The 8,958-nt window shown below is 42.3% G+C and overlaps 1 long non-coding RNA gene across 1 annotated transcript; it reads left to right on the top strand.

Moving 5' to 3' along the window:
• Positions 1–278: 278 nt before the first annotated feature.
• On the top strand, positions 279–6,977 carry LOC120406392. Its single transcript, XR_005599252.1, has 3 exons — positions 279–311; positions 4,393–4,514; positions 6,842–6,977. It is a non-coding gene; the product is annotated as an uncharacterized LOC120406392 (long non-coding RNA).
• Positions 6,978–8,958: the final 1,981 nt, after the last annotated feature.

Here is an 8,958-nt window from a genome sequence, read left to right as displayed (position 1 = left end):
GTAGAAGGGTCAGAATTTGGGGGGTGTATGGGCTGTTATACCAGGGATAAAGGATAGACAAGACAGAAGTGTGTGTGTGTGTGTGTGTGTGTGTGTGTGTGTGTGTGAGAGAGAGAGAGAGAGAGAAATAAAATCCATATCAGTTAGATGTCTGCATACTAATGCAAGAAGTATGAGGAATAAGCAGGAAGAACTCGAAATGCTAGCAAATAAACACAACTATGACATAGCTGGCATCACAGAGACTTGGGGGATAATATGCATAACTGGAATATTGGTACAAAAGGATACAGCTTGCGCAGGAAGGACAGGTGGGGGAAAAAGGGAGGGAAAATATGCCTTACATATTAAAAATGTATACACTTGGGCTGAGGTTGAGATGGAAATGGACAGACTTGTTGAAAGTCTCTGGGTAAGGATAAAAGGGGTAAGAACCAAGGGTGATGTCATGGTAGGAGTCTACTACAGACCATCTAACCAGGAAAAAGAGGTGGATGAGGCTTTTTTTTTAAACTGCTAATAAAATCATCCAAAGCATAGGACTTGGTGGTGGGAGGGGACTTCAACTACTCAGACATCTGTTGTGAAAATAACACAACAAGGCACAGATTATCCAGTAAATTCTTGGAACGTATTGGAGATAATTTATTTCAGAAGGTGGAGAAAGCTACTAGGGAAGAGGCTGGTCTAGATTTGATTTTGACAAATAGGGAGGAACTGGTTGAGAATTTCGAAGTGGAAGGCAGCTTTGGTGAAAGTGATCATGAAATGATAGCGTTCGTGATCCTCAGGAATGGTAGGAGGAATGACTGCCTAGGAAGGAGTACTACAGAAAGGAATCTGGGGGTCATAGTGGACCACAAGCTAAATATGAGTCAACAGTGTAACACTATTGCACCAAAAAAAAAAAAAGGTGAACATCCTTCTGGGATGTATTAGCAGGAATGTTGTAAGCAAGACGAGAAGTAATTCTTCCAATCTACTCCGCGCTGATTAGGCCTCAGCTGGAGTATTGTGTCCAGTTCTGGGCGCCACATTTCAGGAAAGATGTGGACAAATTGGAGAAATTCCAGAGAAGAGCAACAAAAATGATTAAAGGCCTAGAAAACAACCTGTGAAGGAAGATGGAAAAAAATTGAGTTTGTTTAGTCTGGAAAAGAGAAGACTGAGAGGACTAAACAGTTTTCAAGTACATAAAAGTTGTTACAAGAAGGAGGGAGAAGAATTGTTGTTAACCTCTAAGGATAGAAGAAGCAATGGGCTTAAATTGCAGCAAAGGAGGTTTAGGTTTGACATTAGGAAAAACATCCTGTCAGGGTGGTTAAGCACTGGAATAAATTACCTAGGGAGGTTGTGGAATCTCCATCATTGGAGATTTTTAAGAGCAGATTAGACAAACACCTGTCAGGAATGGTCTAGATAATTCTTAGTCCTGCCATGAGTGCAGGGGACTGGACTAGATGACCTCTCGAGGTCCCTTCCAGTCCCATGATACTATAATTCTATGATTCTATCAGAATTGCAGTTGAGGAAGTTAAAAGAACCCTTGTTTTAATTAAGTGTACTTATAAGTTGCTATCCTGGAAAAAATAAGCAGTTTATTTAATTTAGAAATGTATTGCTTTAAACAATGCCTCTCCCCATCCTGCCATCGACTACAAAGTACTAACTCCAGATGTCTAACTAACATGCAGATGTCTGAGATCATTCCAGACAGAAACATCACCCAAAGAAGTCTGTTTGATTTTTTTTTTAATGGCGCCTGGGGAGAGGGGAGGACAGAGGCATGTCTGAAGTGACATGTCTGCTGGTTCTGCAGTGTGTGCACACTTGTAATATAAATAGGAGAGAGTGCGCATTCTGCAAAATTGGGAGGGATTCTTTTTATTTAATTTTTTTTGCCTCTGTATTGGAAATATATTTTTTTTCTAAGTGGGGAGAGGTAAATAGCTTAATCAGGGGCTTTGAGTGCTTTGCTTTTTATAGGGTCTTTTGTGCAAGGAAAAGATGCTGCTTAATGCATTGATGGTGATGTGACTGCTTGCTTTTGAAGGCTGAATTTTCTTATTGTTTTTTGTAATGCTTATAATAGAGGCTCGTTTTTTTTCCCAACTATTTTTTCCTCCTCCTTCAGGTAGACCTTAGATAATATCTTCCAGGAGTTCTTTTTAAGTTGAAATTAAATTGTGGGTATAATCTATTATTTTTGTATTAGTGTCATTTTAATACAACCTAATGCACAAACCTTCTATCTAGGTACTTACCTGGTGCCCATCACGGTAGTATCAGAGAATTTCCAGTTTTTAAAAATAGAAATAACACTTTTGCTCCCTGTCTTTGATCCCAGCCTGTAAGATAAATACATGGTTTGTATGTGGGGGAGGGGAGAGAAGAAATTATTGAGGGAAAGCTAAATTGAATGGAACTAGATGCAAAGTTCATTTCTTCAGGTTCCATACTGCCTCCTTCACCGAGGTACCAGCATGCCTTCTCCAAGTGCATTAAGCAATGTGACTAGCGGTAGCATGTGTGGATCTGAATGCAGTGAGGCCTGTGGTCGTTCTTATTTCTTGCATGATTGAATTCTGTAGTTTAGGCCCAGCTCCTGTGAAAGTTCTGTCTCCTGCACTCGCAAGCCTCCCTGTGTTGTTCAACGGTTCTGTTGCTCCAGTGGGACGCAACTGTTGCGGGAGGATGTTTGCAGAGGGACTGGTGGTCTCTTGAACATGGAGGGCCAGTTCCACTGAAAGGTATTTCAAGGCAATGAATTTTAACTCAAGGGGGAGCCAGTGCAGAGAGCAGAGCACTGAGGTGATGTGTTCACAAGGACCTGTGGTGCTAAACAGAGAGGCTGCTGCATTTTGTTCCAGTTGGCGCTTTATCAGGATTTGTTGCTTCATCTCTAGGTCCACGTTGTAATAACCAAGCCTGGGGGGTCATAAATGCATGGATCACCATGGTGAAGTCTGAGCCTGATAGGATGGGAATGACATTTTCCGGGCAGTTACAGATGGAAGTGGGCATTTTTTGATGCCAGGCCTTCTTGGGCATCCAATGGCATTGAGGAATCCATAGGGAGGCTGTAGACTGACAATCTGAGGGTAGATGCCAAGGGATAGCTGCCTCCCAAGGGATAGCTCAGTGGTTTGAGCATTGGCCTGCTAAACCCAGGGTTGGTGAGTTCAATCCTTGAGGGGGCCACTTAGGGATCTGGGGCAAAAATTGGTCCTGCTAGTGAAGGCAGGGGGCTGGACTCGATGACCTTTCAAGGTCCCTTCCAGTTCTAGGAGATTGGTATATCTCCAATTATTACCTATAATGGGGCAGGGGGGAGGTTATAGAGGAGGCAAATTCTTCAAAGTGTGTTCCCTCTTCCTGTCTATGTCCCCTCAGCCTTGCTCAAGTTCAGCTTTGACTGGCTGCTGATTTTGGCTATGCATTGGGAGAGCTGGAAGATATATGGATGATGTCTGCATAGTGCTGGCACTCCAGCCCGTGTTCTGTCACCACCCTTCCTAATGACTTCATGTAGATGTTGGATACTATGGGGCTCTTGTTTTTTGCTAGCTTGTCAATTGTTAATGGCACTCATCAGTTGTCAGCATTCTGATTCTGCTAGTGATCCCATCCTGGTCCTTCAGAGGATAGTGAGAACTTCTGGAAGGCTTTCTGCAGTACTATATGTGGATAGAGGGAAGATGATGATTATTTATATAACAATTGTGCCCAAAGATGCTAGTCATGGATCAAGGCCCCATCCTGCTAGGTGATGTACAAACATAGTAAAAAGATCATCCCTGTGCCCAAAAAGCTTTTAATCTAGGTTCTCCTTCCTGACAATTGTAGTGATCTTCATATGCCCTGACTCCACCTTACTGTGCATAGTTACAGCTGTTAGTCACATTTACCCTGCTACAGAATTTCTCTCGTCTGCCTTCTGTGACTGTACTGTTTTGAAGTAGTACAGACCTGAACCATCTCTCCCCACTTTTCTGAGTAAGGGGCAACATAAAAAGGAAGAATTGATCAGTTTTTATTCTATCCTTCCCCTTAAATGCCAATTTTTCTCTTTCAAGGCTAAATAATCCACATATTTTTAGTCTTATTTTATTTTTTCCTCTGGATTTTTCACTCCGCTACACCTTTAAGATTTGGTGAGTTCCACTGGCCACAGTAGTCTGAGTAAGAACCTATCATCAATCTATATGTCATTATTTTGGTGATAGGTTCTATTCCTTTCTGATACACCAACTTATACCGCTTAACATAAGTTTTTAGTAAATACTAAGCACCTATATTTCCATACAACTTCAAGGCATTGGGCAAGCTTAATAATGATTTCATTGCACTCTGTACTTTCAGTCTTTCATCTGATTTTCATTGTGTCATTAGACTGAAAGCTGTTTGAGGCAGGGATCCACCACTCTACAGTACTCTGGACATTTGCAGCATGATGTAAATTATTTACATTTGTCTTGCTTCCATAATCTGGACCGATATCTTCACAGAGTCAGGTGAGAAGTGAAAAACCATTGGCAAATATTTGATCTGCAGACTTTCACAGTATGTACAGGGTGTATTTGTGAACATTTTCCCAACTTTGTAAGCAAAGAAAATGGTGGTGGTGGGGGGGGAGTCGGATAATTTATTTGCAAAATATGAGCATTGTTATTCAGTTGTTCTATGAATATCGATCCGCTCTGTTGAACTATCCATAGATCCTATTCCAGACAATTTTTCCTCACATGATTCTATGAGTTCAGAGGTTCTATAGTTTTAACTACCATCTGTGAATTTCCACTTGACGACCACTCCTAAATCATTTAATTAAACAGTGCTGCTCCCTGGATTAGTCCTTAAGACCCCTGACTTAACCTTTCTCCACTCTGAGGAGCTGCTGATTGTTTCCTATTCCTTAACTATTTCATTCCAGGGTAAGTAGTTGCATTTGTTTTCCTTAATATTTTATGAGGGACCTTAGCAAAAGCTTTTTGAAAACCCAGGTAAATGTTCCCTTTTATCTGCTTTTAATTAACTTTTTGAAAAACACATTAGAGAGGCATGATTTTTACTTCACAGAAACCATGCCTGTTTGACCCCTATCAAGTTATACTTACACAAGAGTTGTGGTAATCTATTTTTAATTAGACTCGCTACCACTTTCCCAGGTGCCAAGATGATGCTCACTGGCTTCTGCTTCCCAGGACCTTCCTTAAGTCCTTTTTATTAGGTTTGGAGGCAGCAGGGAAGAGAATACAGTAGCCAAGATTTTAAAAAATGGGAGCCTAAGGTTAGGCTAAATCCATATTTGGGCACACACAAAAAAGGCCATTTTTCAGAAATGCTCAGTGTCTAGCCATGCCCATTGATTTAAATCAGAGCACTTAATTAGGTATGTAAATATGGATTTAGAAGTGAGATTTTCCAAGCAGTCCGGGGGATTTAAACACACTAATTCTACTGTGTGTGAAACCCAAACACAAGTAAGTGTCTGTGTGTGGTGTGCATGGTAGGTATATAGACATACTTTTCTGGGCAGGGCTTGTATCTTCCTTATGTTTACAAAGCACCTAGACCACGTTGGGTGTTAATAATGGCGTTAAATTCTTTTAGAATTACTTGCACTTCTTTTAAACCAGCCTTGCAAAATCATCATGAAAACTCACTTGTGTAAGCACCATTTGATTTGTCCTCCCTCCCCATAATGATGATGAAAAAAATTATTTAGAATGTGATCCTACAGACCTGGGATGATGCGAGTACGAGTTTGCAAGTTTGGCACCCTTATTTGCCCACCAAAATGGTGTGTCCAAGTTGAATGGGCTTTGATGGGCTGTTTTTTAAAAATAAGTAACTCCACCCCACTTTGAGAGAAACTCTTCCACGCTGTGTGCCCCTAACATCTCTCTCCTGCCCTTCTCATTAGAAACGGTCTATCACAGATTGCTTTTTTCAAATCCCTAATGTTTTAATACAACTACATTCACTGCTGAGAACTCTCGAAAACACAAAGCCATACAAGGCCCTTAGCTCTTTGGGCCTTGGTTTTGAAGGTTTCAGCTATAGCTGTCCTTTGACTTTTAGCCACTTTGATGGTTTTAGTGGGTGCCTCTGTTCTTTGCTCCTCAATCATTCTGAATGGCACACTAAATAAAGGAAGCTAGGCAAGAAAACAATTGCCATCACAAGCCTGTGTCATTAAAACAAGCTAGTGTCCTTTTCTATTGGTGCATATGAACTACCTGTTGGGTAAGCCCCAATATGAACAATTCTGGCTGGAACAGAAGTCTCTAATGTTAAATACTTCTCAACAAGCTCTAATTTTTGGACAGCTTCCAGGAGAAAACCAATAAATCTTCTGCATCTCCAACACTTACCTATATCTTTAATGTTTATTTTGAACATACAGGTTGGAGTCTAATGCATGTCAAAACCAATTTTCTGGAAAATTAGAGACAAAGATCCACTGGGATTTGTTTTGTTTTGTTATGCCCAGTTTTGTTCTGTTTGTTCAAGAGGCCCCCTAAATTCTGACCCACTTATGTTGAAGTGCCTCTGAGATTCCAGGATTGCTATTACCCTGGGGTGCTGGAACAGCTGGGTGCTGAGAGCCATTGAACCAAATTGTAAACCCTATATATGATGGAAAACACTTCAAGCCAGGGGGTGCTGCCACACCCCCAGCACCCTGAGTTCCAGCACCTATATTATTACCGTCAATTTAGATATTACAGTGCAGCTCCAAAATTGACTTTTTGGAAGCCAAAGTTTTCCTTGAACTCCTCAATGTCTTAAAAGCAATTAGCTGGGATAGAAATTGAATACCATTTTCTATTCATAGCTTCCATCACCAGCTTGAGTGACCTCAGTGCCTCATGAGTTTGGTGAAGAGGTGGGGAATGATTGCCTTCCGTATGCTATTTATCTAATCAGGACTCTGTAAAAATCCTTGTGTGACTGTGAAGACGGCTATCAAGTAGCACAACTCATATGATGAGGAGTAAGACATCCTAGTTTTTGTGTTCACTGATTAAATGAAACTTTTGAATAAACAAGGTTGATGAGTTAATATCTCTTGTTGGATCAACTTCTGTTGGTGAAAGAGACAAGCTTTTGAGCTACACAGAGCTCTTCTTCTGGTCTGGGAAATGTACTTGTCACAGCTAAATACAAGGTGGAACAGATAGTTTAGCATAAGGCGTTAACACATATTCTAAGGGACCATTCAAGGTGAAGTGGCCTGTTAACACCCCTGCAGTCATAGGGCATAAAGGTGGATTACTGGGTTACAGATTGTTGTAATAAGCCATAAATCCAATGTCGTTATAAGGGCCCTGCTTTTTAATGTCTTGCAAAGTTAAGAATTTAAGCTTCCAGGATCATCTTTTGAAAGTGTTGTGCAGGTTTCCTTTTGAAGATGAGGACTCTGAGGGCAGACATGCAGTGATTGTCTTGTGAAAAGTGTTTGCTCATGGGTGATATGGTGGTGGTGTTTTATCCTTTTTCTGTGTGAGTTAATTAGAGAGCTTAGTGATTGTCTGGTTTCACCCATGTAGTTGTTACTGGGGCATTTAGAGCATTGGATGAGTTATACCATGTGTTGTGACAGGTGTGTGTAGGATCCAGGGATCTTGAAAGGTGTGTTGTGGGGGTATTGATAACGTTTTGAATAGACAAGTTAATGAGTTTATAATTTTCTTGGGGCATCCCTACAGGGACAGTTAAAGTAGCCTGGCTGATTTATTAGTTCTTTGGGATTCTTGTAAATTTAAAATTGATCTGAAGTGTCTGGATTTCTTTCTCTCCTCTTTCAGTTGCCTGAGTACCCCAAATAAGGGCCTGGCTACACTTGCAGATATAGAGCGCTTTGAGTTAAACCCGCCTTCGTAGAGCGCAGTAGGGAAAGCGCTGCAGTCTGTCCACACTGACAGCTGCAAGTGCACTGGCGTGGCCACATTTGCGGCACTTGCAGTGGCATTGGGAGCGGTGCATTATGGGCAGCCATCCCACAGAGCACCTTTTCCCATTCTGGCACTGTGACTCGTGGGAAGGGGGCGGAAAGTGCGGGGCATTCTGGGTCTTGTCTCAATGACCCGTGATTCATTGCTTCACATCCCAGCAATCCCTCTGCTTCTGTCCACATTTGGCGCCATCTTTCAACGTTTTTTGTGCTGCACGCTCTGTCTTCCCTTTTCAGTCTGCGGGAATGGAGCCCGAACTGCTAAGGAATATGCTGACAAGTCTCGCCAGCACATCACGTTTGGCAGTCGAGTTACTCCTTAACATTCAAACTGACAGTGAGGACTCCGATGTTATCGACTCGTATAATGCATATGACACGAGAATGCTTATGGCATTCACGGACGTGCTCACCACTGTGGAACGCCACTTTTGGGCTCGGGAAACAAGCACTGAGTGGTGGGATCACATTGTCCTGCAAGTCTGGGATGATGAGCAGTGGCTGCAGAACTTTCGGATGAGAAAAGCCACTTTCATGGGACTGTGTGAGGAGCTCCCCCCACCCTGCAGAGCAAGGACATGAGATTGAGAGCTGCCCTGATGGTGGAGAAATGGGTGGCTATTGCAATCTGGAAGCTGGCACCTCCAGACAGCTACCGATCAGTCACTAACCAGTTTGGAATGGGAAAGTCGATGGTTGGACTAGTGTGGATGCAAGTTTGCAGAGCCATTAATCGCATCCTGCTCAGAAGAACTGTGACTCTGGGTAACGTGCATGACATTGTGGCTGGCTTTGAACAAATGGGTTTCCCTAACTGCGGAGGGGCAATTGATGGGACTCATATTCCAATTCTGGCACCAACCCACCTAGCCTCAGAGTATGTTAATTGGAAGGGTTATTTCTCTACGGTTCTCCAGGTGCTTGTGGATCACCATGGGCATTTCATTGACATTAACGCAGGCTGGCCCGGAAAGGTGCATGACGCGCCCATCTTTTGG

This window comes from Mauremys reevesii, linkage group 5 (assembly GCF_016161935.1).
Source record: "Mauremys reevesii isolate NIE-2019 linkage group 5, ASM1616193v1, whole genome shotgun sequence".
Classification (NCBI taxonomy): domain Eukaryota; kingdom Metazoa; phylum Chordata; order Testudines; family Geoemydidae; genus Mauremys; species Mauremys reevesii.
This window is presented reverse-complemented; position numbering and strand designations above follow the sequence as displayed.